Here is a 14,635-nt window from a genome sequence, read left to right as displayed (position 1 = left end):
TACTGGTTGATTTCCATAAAGTTTTTAAATTGGTAGAAAGAGAATATTTATTCCTTTGTTTTCTAGGAGATTGTGAACGAGTGGCAACACATTTGAATTCATTAAATAAATAATCCAAAAAATTTAGAAATCATTCAGTGCATCTGTAAACACCCAAGTAGAACTCATTTAATGACTTCAATTAAATGGTGGCTTAAGTAATTTCTTAAAAGTTTTCTCCTGATAATCACTGTTTATCATGTCTAAAATGTGAAAATTTGAGAAACATGTTTTGGTCAGATGTTTTAAGTTTAAAGTTAGCCAAATTCAGCTCACTTTATTTCAACAAGAATTGAATTCCATTGTCCTGAATATATATTATCACTTGAAACTCATGTATTTTTGAAAAAAAATAATCTCATTTATTTTTCTCTATAGTATAAATATATTTGTACTACTCAGTTTTTCCTTTTCTTGTCACACTTCAACTTAATGTTACTTGAGCTATTGATTTTACTCATTTCCTTTATTTCTACCTTTCATGCATCACCATATTTCTTTTAGTTCCCATATACAAGAAGCATATCCATTGCTAACTGTCAGGATTGCAGTCACAATGACAATAATACCACCAGCTACCATACATAACTTGTTTAGAAAATTTTGTACTTTTTCATAAGCATGATACATGTTTGAATTGTTTGTGAATCTCTTTATCTCACCATGACTTTTTCAAAACGGAAACCTCTCCTTAGATATGTAGTAAATTTCAGCAATGGACCCAAGTTGGATCTCCAGTAATTCCTATCTGTGCTTGACCTTTGCCTTATATATTTGCTTTGCATCTCTTTTATGGGTATACATAGTTCCCTGTCCCTGGGTTCAGCGATGTTTTGGCCAATTGGATGTTAGCAGATCTGATGTAAGGAGAGTGTTAAAAAGGGTTTGTGTGATTGGGTTTTATCTCTCATGTTCTTGTACTATCACAATGAGAAGGACATTCTCAGGTTATCTGCTGGTTTCAGAAGAAGGATAAGAGACCATAAGCTAGAGATGTCCTAGACTAGAGTGAGTGGGCTGACCCACTGACCCAGAATAAGCCTGGTTGAGATCAACTTCCAGCTGATGCTGAGACTTATGAGAAATAAACACATATTATAGTATGCCATTGATGTTTTTGGTTGTTTGCTATGTGCTAATTTTGTGGTGAAAGCAAAATGATTCAAGATTTTTCCAAAATCATCAGCCATATTAATGATAGTTGCAGAAAGATTGGTTGTCTCAAAGGTATTTTTCATTCATAAGTCATTATCAATTGAGAAAGTATTATTCACATACATAAATTTCGTGATGAACTTGTGATTTAGTTCATAATACTAGATTTAAATCTGTGCTGTACAATGTGTTAATGCCATTATTTTTATTATCTTCTATTTGTTTCCCACTTTTGTCACTACTTTAAAATATATTTTTCAATCTTTAAAATATTTCAAGATGATATCATAAGTCTAAAAAAATCTTTAGGGGCTTTCTTTATTGTTAAAGTTTCAACTAGGTCACTTTAACTTCATTAACTGATATTGGAATCCACTTTGAATGATTGAATAGAATAATGCTCAGATCAAATGCACATTTAGTGAAGACTTTCTCAGTATCCCACAGCACAAATTCCCCTTCTCTGTGTTTCCATTCACATTCTTCTAGCATAATACTTAACATAATTGTAGGTAGGTAGCTAGGTAAGTAGGTAGATAGATTTTTTTTTTTTTTAATGTGTCTATCTCCTTTGAGGGTGCTGATTATATTTTTCTCATTCACAGAAGCTTGCAAAAGTGTCAACAAATGTTTAGTTTCAGAATTCATCAGATAGGACTGTGATAATTAATTTTGTGTGTCAACTTAGCTGGGTCATGGAGTGCCCAGGTACTTGGTCAAACATTCTCGATGGGTCTGTGAGTGGTTTTAGGTGAGATTAACATTTGAACAGGTAGATTGAGTAAAGCATATTGACCTTTGATATATTTATATCAGTATCCTTAGATCTTCTGCTGGTCACCTCAGACTTCAAGCAAAATGATATTATATATTCATTTTTTTAATCAGTCATAATATCACTTAATTTCCTATTCTTAAAAAATGATTATGAACTATTTCATCCTTCCCTCTCTTTCCTCTCCACTTTTAATATCTCACTTCTTTTGTTGCAGGGTTATTTTCATATTCTCTAAGTGGACAAGTTTACATTTTGTTCTATAACCATATTTTTTTTCCTATCATTGAACAATAATCCTAGAGTCCAGTTCTGATGGGTTCTCTTCTTGACTCTGAACTAGTTGCTGTCACAGTATTTTCATTTTCTTCATAGACACTACCATGCTTTGTGAATGTTTGAAAACATTTTTGCCCCAAATAATTTCCTCTAACTTCCTCCTGAAGCATCTGTCATCTTGCTCTAATTTGGTATAATTAATTGTTTTATAGGTCTGTGGATCTTTGATCCTGGAATTTTCCAACATTGCTGTTATTGGTTAGATCTACCCTTTCCTTGATATTATATCTGTTCTTCAATTACTTTGACAAAGTAAATATTTAAATAATTTGTAACAAAGTGTGCAGCAGAAATAGTATTTCTGAATTCTTGAAATTTCTTCATTCCTGAAATGTTTTTATTCTTCACTTCCACCTGAGTACTATTTTAGCTGGATATAAAATTTTTGTCCTCAGAAATTACAAGATCTATTTTTTATTCTATCATAGAATTTTGTTGATGAGAATTAAGATGCTAGCCAGATTGTTGCTTTTTTGTAAGAAATTTGCATGCTCACCTCTTCTCCCTCTTAAACTCACACTAAAAGCTTTAATATCTAATTTTATTCATGGTGATATGAAACAGTGCTAACCCACATGATAGATACTGGACATTTGTTGTTGCACAATTCAGAGGTAGCTAGTGCAACTGAAGAATATATTCAGGGTTCAGCAGGTCACAGTAACTTCCTTAATTGTGAAAAGTGATTTCATCACTTTCTCTCCTCTGATTCATCAGGTACCACTCCTCCATTTGGGTTTATATCACCTAGAAAATGTTTTTTTGGCTTTTTTTATTGCTGTAACTTGGCCTTTTTTTTTTTTTTAACCTCTACTATAATTCTATTATAATATATAGGAGACGAGATAAATGAATGTGTTCAATCCACATGCCTGTCTCTATTATCATGTCTTTAAAAAATGAGTTTTCTTTAGTTTACTCAAATAAAGAAGATTAAACTAGGCATAAAATTCAGTTGTTCTAGTCATTATGGCCAGAAAATCATGTTGAACTGTAATAATTCATTCCCTATTATGTTCTAGTTACTTTTCTAATTGTTTATGGTATATTCAACTTTTCAAAGTAATGCTATTTTTTATTATGTCTTTAAAATAACCAAATTGCAAATTTGAAGAAATTTTTGAATAATGAATATGTTTTCCATTCTATCAGCAATAGCGTAATAAACACTATACATGACACAAACTACAGCCAAGCACCTCTTAATGTATTCCTGGTGGGTACAATATCCATTCATCTATTAGTTTTACTTTAATATTTTATGAAATTATTCATTAACTGTGTCATTGAACAATTAGATTCAAATTAGAGGACTTTATAAAAATAATGAAAAGATTAGTTACAAGGAATAACAAAATTCCTGTTCTTTATAACTTAGTGGGCAACTTAAAAATGAAATCTAAAATCTGTTCAATTTTAATTCTTTTAAAATATCAAAAGGCTTGTGCCCAGAAAATGCAATCACGTCATATTTGTATAGAGACATTTAGATTATGCAAAGTAAAGCATTCATTACTTATGGAGTGTAGCAGTAGTTAAAAAACTAAAATTTCACCAAAGGAAATAAAAACTAATAACCTTCCAAAAGAGTTAAGATTTCTTTTATTAGATACACATTCATCAAAACAAAGTTAACTGAAATTTAAATGTATGCTATCATTGTTTGCTAAAACCATAAAATTACCTGATCATGCAGTCATTAGCAGCTTTGAGTACTTTGCTCTGAATTAATTCCACTCTATTGAGAGATAATTACAAAAGTTTCTAACTTGTAAGGTATGCTGAGACAGAAAATGTTACAAGGCACACCACTTTTATTTGTACTATGGTCAGCATAAACTGAACACAGAGACTACACTTTCTTTCAAATGTCAGGCCACTATTGTCTTGAGTTATAAACAGTTAGTTTAAACTTTGATATCAAATATCAGCCCTATGCACTGGGAATCAGTGTTGTTTCACCTCAAAAATTTATCTTGGTAGAGTTAATGAGACCATTTAAGAGGAGGTTTGACATTGTGTTTCCAACTCCAGGTCCTTTTGTTCTTTTACTAACAGTAATTTTTGTAATGGTCTTCTATTAAAACATTGTTCTCAGTTATTTGTTTACATTTACAAATGTGTTGCCATTTTCATTGTCGTGTGAAGTTGTATAAAATTTGTACCTGTTCATTTATGACATGGGTTCTCTTTTTTATAAGTATTTCCAATTCCTTTTTTTTTTTTATTGAATAGGAGTACAATTCTATTTCTTCTTTCCTTTATTAGTTCATCTGTTGGGTTATATTTTAAGTATAACTTCAGGCAGGGTGGTGATGGACCTCATAGAACATCACTACAGAAGTAATAAACTGATAATCTACTTACTTTCATCCTTATTAATAGAATCCAAAATGTGTCAGGAGTAGCATTGTATCCTGCTAAAACTCTATTCCATGGCACCAGCTGAAGGAAAAGGTTGTCCTGGGCATAATACTCACCAATAAAATGTAAAGCAAAAGTTGATATCTGAGCCTTCCAGAAAGTTTCAGAAGACAGATTCTGTCGGCTGGTACTTTTTGTTTTTGATGTTTGTGCTGCTCAGGTTTAGAAACTGTCCTTCCAAGTGTTCCCTTTGGTCTATCCACTATAGGGACGGAATGTTGGGCTAAAATAGTCTGCTCTGAATCAGGTATTAACTTTGAAAATATTTTATTTTTTTTCTATAACTCAAGTTTTTAAAATAACTGGGCTATCATGGTAGATTTTTAAAAATATTTTTCCAGTAGTTGAACATGATTATAATTTCAAAAGTCAAAATAATGAGCAGTAGTTTTCTAAAATTATCTTTTAACACCTCCCCATTAACTCAGGATTGAGAAATCAAAGTATCTCCATTCTGATTGAAAATAGTATACACGTGTACATGTGAGTATTTATAAATTAAAAAAATCCACAAATATCATGTGGTTCAGGAATAAATGAATTCAAAGATATAAAATATCCTCCCTACCTCAAGTTATGTTTATTAATTTCAAATAAATCAAAGCATTGACCATTATATCATTCAGTGCATCCTAAATAAGAAATTATATGATAAATTCCTCTTAAAATTTAGCATGTTTAGTATACTTTAAAACAATAATAAAAAGTTGGTATTGAAAATTATATAATTTTATGTTACTTTCTTATTCTTGTGAAGGAAGAATTTTGATTTTTAGGTACTCAATGCTATTACATTTTATGACATGGAGTTATAGAGAATATATTTTATGTTTCTGAAGAGTTTGGGCTTTCTGAGAAAAATCTTAACTGAAGCTTGGGACCTAGTCTAAAAGAGCAAGTCTTAGAAGTTAATTTACAACAGCGAGAACCTGGGAGAGATTTACTCAACTCCAGAAGTGTACGTTTACTTTTCAAACAGTGCTGAGAACTGGGACAGGGAGATACCTGTGGGTTGCAAAGCAGAAGACAATGTTCTTATCTTTCCCCAGGAGATATTTATTTACATTACAAAAGAGGATATAAATCAGAACCTTTCCAAGAAACAAACGGTTTTCTTCCTCCTTCAAGGAGGGGAGAAGGAGAGTGTATACCTAAGTATCCAGGTTCATTTTGTTGGTGTTTTCATCTACAGCACAGAGCCATTACATATAGGTGACATCTGGTTTTCATCACATTGCCATGGGGCAAAAATTAGTACAAAAGAGAGTCAGGGCAGTCACTATTATGTAAATAATAATTAAGCTGTATCTGCTCCAGAAACCTCCTGTATGCATTCAGATTATTATTAATAAATATGAGAATTGCAAACATACCACATGCCTTTGATTTAAAAATGGCTTTTCTATATCAAAGTTGTAAGATTTGGGCTATGGTTTCATAGGTTTTAAACTTTTAAATTTCTGATCAATTTATAGTTCTTCTTGATGTACAGTATGAGGTAAATATGTAAGTATATACTTTTACACCTGGCTACCAGGTTGGCCCAACATGATTTATTAAAGTGACTATCCATACTTCTCTGTTTTGTTTTGTCTTTTGTTTTATAAAAATGAGTTGTTTCTGGCACCAAGGCATCTGGAGCACATCCAGTGAATATTCATGGCTTGTACCAGCCTCGGAGCTAGAAACTCTAAGCCAAAAGCTCAGTCTCTCCATTTCCTCCCTCCCTCTCTCCTTTTCTTCCTTTTAGCCTTCATTCCTCCATATTATCTTTTTTATTGCTTTTCTTTTACCAGTTTATTGCATTCTGCAAATTTTGATATATTATACTTTTGGACCCGTTCACTTGCAAATATTTGAATTTCCCTTTTGATTTTGTCTTTGACCTATGGATGACTTAGTGTGTGTTGCATAATATGCAAATATTTGGGGTTCTCCTATATCTGTTGCTGTTAGTTTCAAAATTTAATTGCCTTGTGGCCAGAGAAGATACTCTGCATAATTTTAGCCCTTAAAATTTATTGTTAGTGTTTTATGTTCCACTATATGAGCTTTCTTGGTGAAAGTATTCTTGAAAAGAATTTAGATATGAAATTGTTGGGTGTAGGGTTCTACAAATGTCCATTAGAACAAGATTTTTGATACTATATTAAGTCTTCTATATCTTTACTAATTCCTTCACTATATGTTTTATCAATTATCAAAAGACAAATATTAAGACAAAAGACAGATATTAAAATCTCTTACTATGATTTTGGATTTGTCTTTCTTTAATTTTGTCAAAATCTATTTCATGCTTTTTGAAACTGTATTAGACACTATAATACATTCATAATTTTATGTCTTCCTGATGAATTATTCTTATCATTTTGAAAAGCTCTTCTTTATCTCTGGGAGTAGTCTTTGTCTTGAAGTCTATTTGATTTGATGCTAAACTAGCAACTTCAGCTTTTTTCATTCTAACAAGAATTTCTTTCAAGATCATTTCCTGCAAGATCTTTTTCTATTTCTTTACTTTCAATCTATCAGTCTTTGTTAAAGTGTGTTTTTCATAGGGAACATCGCTTATTGATTCACACTGATAATATATACCTTCTAATTGGAGTGTTTAGAACATTAGCATATAATGTTGACTATTGATATTATTGAATTTTGTACCATTTTGTCATTTTTTTTCCATTTTTCTTTCCTGTGTTTGATTTCTCTCTTCTCTCTTTCAAGTCCTCTTATATGACTTGTTTATCAAAATTCCATTTTTAATGTATTTATTGGCATTTTAGCTATGGTATGCATCCTTAAATTTTCAGTACTACATTCAATAGTCTTTCTATAATATATCTATGCATGGATTAGAAATAATTAGAAACTATTTTTCCTGGATTTCATAGAGCATTTTGTATATTTGACTTGGTAAATTTTATCTGTTATCTCTTCTCTCTGTTTATGGAATTCCAATTTTTATATTAGATCATTGTGCTATGTTTCATGAGTCTTTTACACTCTATTTCCAGTCTTCTTTTTCTCTGTGCTTCAACTGGAATATTTTCTCCTAAGTGATCTTCCAGATTATTTATCCTCATTTTTTGTGATGTTTACCGTATTATTGATGCATCTTAATTATATTTCTGGTATTTTTTCTATTCTAGAATTTTTACTTAACTCTTTTATAAATTACAGTTGCCTGTAATATTATTCTTTATTCTTGAACTAATTATGATTACATAAATTCCTTTTCTAATATCTCTAATATCTAGATCACCCATGAGTCTTTTTAAAAATATCTATATTTTGGGATGCCTGGGTGGCTCAGTGGGTTAAGCATCTGCCTTTGGCTCAGGTCATGATCCCAGGATCCTGGGATCGAGCCCCACATTGGGCTCCTTGCTCAGTGGGGAGCCTGCTTCTCCCTCTCCCTCTGCCGCTCCTCCTGCTTATGATCTCTCTCTCTGTGTCTGCCAAATAAATAAATAAAATCTTTTAAAAAAATTTCCATATTTTGAAATTTTAAATAGAAACTTTGTGTTTTAGGACACTTTCAAATTTATAGAAAAATTATGTAGTATAGAGAGTTCTCATATACCCCACAGCCAGTTTCTATTATTATCTTACATGAATATCATTCATTTATTAAACTTAATGAACCAATATTAATACATTATTATTGACTAAAGTCTATATTTTATTCAGATTTCCTTAGTTTTTCCTAATGTCCCTTTTATGTCATGCTATAATTATGCTCTAGCCCTGCTGGTGCTGTGATGAGATGTGGGGGAGGGGAAGCATTCTATAATCTTATGAATAAATATAGTCTTTCCTTGGGTCTTTGTCTCTGGGCTGTACCCTTTACAAATATTTCTCCAGTGCTATAGTATTTTTCTCCTTATATCAAAAGGGAGAAACAGTAACACTAGAGAGGGCTTGAATGTGAGGCATGCCCTTCTTCCAGGTGGGATAAGCCTCTGCTAAAATCTCCCTTCAGAGTAGGCCTTTGTTAGAGAGGATGTTCCATGTGCATTCTATAATGACTACTCTTGTCCTCCTGCTGCCAATCATAAAAGGATCTTTCCTGGATCTTGACCTTGAGAAACTGGTGTGTTTCCTCAGGGCAAAAAGTATGAGTGTCCCTAAAGGACTCCAGGTCCAGGAATTTCTCACTCTTAAACTAATCTATACTAATCTTCAGCAATTAGTCAAAATTACCATGTAAGTATACCTGTCAGTGCTTATGGCTCTGATGGCTTCTATGCCAGGTGAGCAGATCCAACCCATGACTCTGGATTCACCTGTCCCTTCAGATTTGGGAGTGGTAGTGTGCTCCGCCATCTCAGCTCTCTAATAGGTCAAAAACATTACTTTCAGTTTTGCTTCAGCTTTGCATCATGTGGGTATGGCAGTGATGACTTCTAAGCTGCTTTTATTTTGGTGCCAAAGCTGGAATTCCCCAGTCTCTTTTAGTAGGAACAGTATGTTGACTTGTGGGTCTTTTTACCTTGTTTTGCTGCTTTTGATTTGTTTGGTTTGGTTCATTTGCTCTTCTTCCTTGGAATGTCTATGATCTATTGAGTGCCAGATTCTTGAAAAAAAAAAAAAAAGTTGACAAGGCTCTACCTTATGTTATCTTCCTCTTAAAAGGATTTAATTTTTTTCTGGAAAGCAGAGAAATTTTAGATCACCTTGATCCAGGTAAGGCTGTTTGTCAAGGTGTGTTAGTGTTAGTTATTTTCAAATGTTCTCTAAAGAATAATTCTTGGTTTTAGCCACTCTGTGATTTCAACTTAAATTCTCTTTTTTCTTTTCCTTTTTCTCTTAACTAAAGAAATTTCGTCTTGGTGGGACCTGAATTCCAACCTCTGTCTCCTCAGCATTGCAAGACTGCTAAAATTTTTGTGGAGTGCTTTAGTCACATAGCTACTGCTTTTTGCTTTGTGTGGGTCACTCCTTGCATATGCAATTTAAGTGTCTGCAAATACCTTATTATGGGCCGAATCGTGTTCCCCAAATTCATATGTCAAACCCCAGTGCCTCAGAATGTAACCTTATTTGTAGATAAGGTCTTTAAAGAGGTGATTAAGTTAAAGTGAGGCCTTTAGGGTGGGGCTCTAATCCAATATGACTGCCATACTGTTAAGAGAGATTGGCACCAGGGATGTGCGTGCCCAAGGGATAACTGTGAAGAGACAGCAAAAAGACAGGCTTTCAAAAGCTAAAGAGAGAGGGGGCACCTAGGTGGCTTAGTAGGTTGAGTGGCCGACGTGCTTTTGTCTCAGATCATGATCTCAGGGTCATAAGATTGAGCCCCACATGGGCCTCTGTGTTGGGCATGGAGCCTGCTTAAGATTCTCTCTCTCTCCCTCTCTCCCTGCTCCCCCTTTCTCTCTTTCTCTCTCTTCTTCCTCTCAAAAAAAAAACCCAAAAAACAAAACAACAACAACAACAAAACCTAAAGAGAGAGACCCTAGAGGAATCCAACCATGCCGGCACTTTGATCTTCCAGAACAGTGAGAAAATAAATTTCTGTTGTTCAAACCACCTGGTGTGGTATTTTGTTACGGCAGATTTAGCAAACGAATTCATGCGTTATGAGCAAATCTGAAAGAGAATTTTAGTCTCATATTTATGGTGTTCTCTCTTATCTCTTTCCTCTTATATCTCAGTCTGTTTGTCAGTCTCAAAGTATGTCTTCACTATCATTAACTTGGTAAGATTGAAACAAGACCCAGATATCCCTTTTTTTAAGGCTCTACTTTCCCTGGTATGATTTGGAAAATCATTCAAGGAAAAAGCTGAAGTGACTCTGGAGCTCAGCTTGGTATGACCTCCTCCTCTCAAGGATTTTCATCCCTTAAATGTCTGCCTTGTGCATTTTTTCCAGGTTTTGAAATTGATCTTGGTGGTAGGGTTAGTCTTGTATAAGCTACTTCAACATGACATTGAAATGTCCTTTTAGTTGTTTTAGGATTTAATTTTCTATTGATGGTTTTAAAAATCAAGTCATAATAGACTATTTGGGTGCTCAATTTTTTCTCCTGCAAAAGTACCCATTTCCTCCTTTTTCAGTGAATATGTACATACCTGCTTCTAACTTGCCACTGAATTTATCAGGTGAATATATTTTTTTCAAATTTCATCTGCCTTCAGAAGTTTTCCTTCCATACATAAGTTAAGTTCAGACTGATCACAAGAGTGCTGAAGATTTGTTTCTGTCTCTATCTTAAGGTATAAATAGATAAATAAATCCATTTCTTTCTACATATGTTTAATGAGAGGAGTGCACCAATTTCTGGTTTGATGACTTAAATATTTACTTTAATAAAAGAAAAAATTAAGAAGGGTAATCTTTTGTGGGTATCTTCTAGAAGTCCACTACTTAATGATAAATACAAAACCGTTGCTAGCTTTTATTCTCTTTTATTCTCTTGTGGTATCTTCTAGAAGTTCACTACTTCATGATAAATACTAAACCATTGCTAGCTTTTATTCTCTTGTTAGGTTCCACCTGACAATTGTAAACTGCAGTTATACATGATATAATTATATGTTTATATCCTATCCTTCCTATTATCCACAACTGTAAATACGATCAACATTATTTCAAACCATGGCATTTATGGCTATTTTGTTGAGCTTACCATATATATTTTTTTCTACCCAAAGATAATTTGAAACTAAGAGAAGTAAAAAAGCAATGAAAGTGTTATTGAGTATTTCAAATTTAAGATCTCACCTTTCTTTAAAGCATGGGCAATCTAGGTGGTTTCTATATTTGGAGCCACACTCTGTCCACTCTGTTTCAAATTTGTACAAAATAATGATATTGATAACAAGAACTTTATGCTTTATGGGGCTTGTGGAAAAAGAGTAAGGCATAATCAAGCCTCTTTCATGATATGTTGAGATCTATAGGCTTTCTTCAAAGGAATTCTTTGTCCTCACGTTAGAGAAAGGAAGAAGGGAAGAAAGAATCCATTCCTTTTAATACAGAGTCTGTGAAAGTGGTTCAGTGAGGCAGAAAGCTTCATTGCAAGTCTGTGGTACAAGTCCTGTAACAGGCAACAAAGGGAAAGTGAATTTCAAAGGTCTTTTCAAAAAAGTACATTAAAGAACAAAACAAAACCAAACCAATGAAGGGCCAGGTCAAATCAAGGTTTATACCCATGAAAAATAACAAATATGGAGATGTGAAAAAAAACTCCTGTGCTAAATTAGTTTTATTAAATAGACTTACTTTTGTCCTTATACTATACCCCAGACTATTTTTTCCAAATGTGTATATTTCCAAATATTTATATTCCAAAGCATAAAAGCCTAATGCTCAACTTAGACAAAATCATCTTAAAAAAACAAAACAAAACAACCCTCCCCAAAAAACTAGAGACCCAGGGTCCCAATATATCCCGCAGTTTTGGGAATTTGTGTGTGTGTGTGTGTGTGTGTATAAGTGTTTGTGGATACATGTGCATGATTTTTGTGTGTTTTATTATGTTTATACACATCAGACACATTATATATACATTATAATATATACATACACACATATATGTTTGGCCTACAGTGTCTTGGCCCATGACAGATCAATTTTAACATTAATTATCAATGCATAAAATTCATGAGAATTCCCATTTAGAAATCCATATTTTCAGCTTCTTTCGGAAGATGTGAAAATGCCAGGCTAGCAATCTAATATGAAAATCATTTGCTGAAACTCAGCTCTTTTTAGACCAAGAGTATATTCTCCTCTGTTGTGGTTCTTCCTTCTTTTAATATCTCCCAAATGCAGGAGGTCAGCTACCATTTGTGACAGAGTTCGTATTACTTACTTATACATTGAAGAGGAAGTTTTTAACTCCTGTTTCATTAAAAGTAGAAAAATCAGAACACCAGTTGTCCATGTGTTTCAGTTCAATCAGTGCTCCTAGTAAAGGTGAAAAATGTTCATGCAAGGTGTGTAATTGTGAAAAAGACACTGAAAATGTAAACCATACTTAGATAGAGGCCACAATTCAGAAATACCAAATGACTAAAAAACAGAAAGAAATGAACTAAACAAATATCAGACTGGAATTGCCACGTGGTTTCTTTCTTTCTTTCTTTTTTTTGGAGGGATTTCTTGTTTTTACTGATACTTATTTTTTAAACAAGTCTGCTATATGGTAATGCAGTATTTTATTTATTCTGTTCATTAATAACCAATACTCAAGAACTTTTATAATATTAATAGAACTTAATCTAGAAGAATCAACTTACTTTGTTTACATTTCAATATTGGGTACAAGAGAGAGTCAAAAAAATTATGGTCAAAATTATTACATAAAAAATTATAGTAAATGCTCAGTGTTAGTCTACATACAATTTAGTTTTTGGCATAAAGTTATTTAGTTGCCAGGAAGAACGTTTGGTTTACTTCACTAATAGGAATATCTCTGAATGCTGGGATGGCCTCTTGGTATTTCTTCTGCTGTTGATTTTTAGCATAGTTATCTGTGATTGTATGAATGGAGTTGAGTGGAGAGGTACTCACCATGTTTATTCCAAATAAGAGTACGTAACCAATTACTATAGTAACGAGGAAGTAGACGGGCAATGCAACTGCCCAGTATTTTTGAGGCCAGTAGGTTAATCCTAAGGAGTTTAGCCAAGATTCAGGAATAAATGCCCACACAAGATACAGGATGAAGCCAAATTGGGAGCTTAAGAAAAGAACAAAGCCATAAATCGCTCTTTCTGGCAATGGCGACGGTGAATTTTCCACCATTTTCCCTGTGGCTTTAGACAATCTTGGGTCCTTGAAGTGCCCACTCAGGCCCCTCCCGACAGCTCGGCCACTTCAGTGCCGAGTCCCCCACGCAAGCGCCTTCCGGAAAGCCTCCGCGGGGGCGACAGAGGGAAAAACTGATGGAAAGGCCGGGTCGCTACGGTGCCCCCCCTCCCGCCGCCACGTGGTTTATTTCTAATGCTATAGAATAAGTTAGCTTTTCTTTTCGACCATCAATATCTGAACACTGTTTTTAAATTTGGAGAACTTAAAAGATTATTGTAATTATCATATAGAATTGATAGATGATAAATACAATCACATCAGTCGGTTTGAAATCCATTAGATTGAGTTTTTAGAGGAAGTTACTGGTCAAAAACAAAAGGAGATCTTATTTTTTAAATGGAATATTTAATTTGAGATATTGGTATATTTCTGTTTTTCTCCTCTGGCCTTTGTTCTACTGATGTTAGACATTTTACTTGTACATTGTCATAAATGCCATATTACATTATAATTATTGTTTAAAAGGCCAATTATGTTTTAAAAAGACTGAACTAGTAAGAAAAACATGTAATTATATGTGTACTACTCTTCATTCCTTTGTGGGGATCCATTTTTCTATCTGGCATAAAATTGCTTCAGCTTCTCTATGTCTGAATGCATATGAATTGTTCTATCTTTTGCATGTCTAAAAATATCTTAGTTTTGCCTTTGTATTTGAAAGATATTTCTTTTGTTTTCTTTCAGTACTTTATGGGATTTGCTTAACTGTCTTCCCACTTGAATTGTTTCTAATGAGTCATCTGCTGTCATCTTTATCTGTAGACACTGTCTTTTTTCTTGGCTACTTATAAGACTTATTTGTTATCATTGGTCTTAAGCAATTTTATTATGATTTTTTTCATGTTTCTTTGCTTGACTTTATCTTGGACCTGTGAGTTTATTATTTTCAAGTTTTTTTCTCTTAAAAATTTAAAGGTACTGTTCTTATTAGTTATTAACAGAAACAAGTTATACTTAAACAAGTATAAGTTTTTAAAACTTATTTGAAAATAGGACTTTCTTCTGCTTTTCAAAAGCAACAGTTAATTAATGCTTTTGAATTTTTCATATTTCCATATTTGTTTAATTAAAATTTATTATTATTA

The 14,635-nt window shown here is 33.1% G+C and overlaps 1 pseudogene; it reads right to left on the bottom strand.

Annotated features, from left to right (window-relative positions):
• Positions 1–12,554: 12,554 nt before the first annotated feature.
• On the bottom strand, positions 12,555–13,636 carry LOC102734819 (phosphatidylinositol N-acetylglucosaminyltransferase subunit P pseudogene; annotated as a pseudogene).
• Between the last annotated feature and the right edge of the window lie 999 nt (positions 13,637–14,635).

Source organism: Leptonychotes weddellii, chromosome 1 (genome assembly GCF_054177405.1).
Source record: "Leptonychotes weddellii isolate Sample4059 chromosome 1, ASM5417740v2, whole genome shotgun sequence".
Classification (NCBI taxonomy): domain Eukaryota; kingdom Metazoa; phylum Chordata; class Mammalia; order Carnivora; family Phocidae; genus Leptonychotes; species Leptonychotes weddellii.
This window is presented reverse-complemented; position numbering and strand designations above follow the sequence as displayed.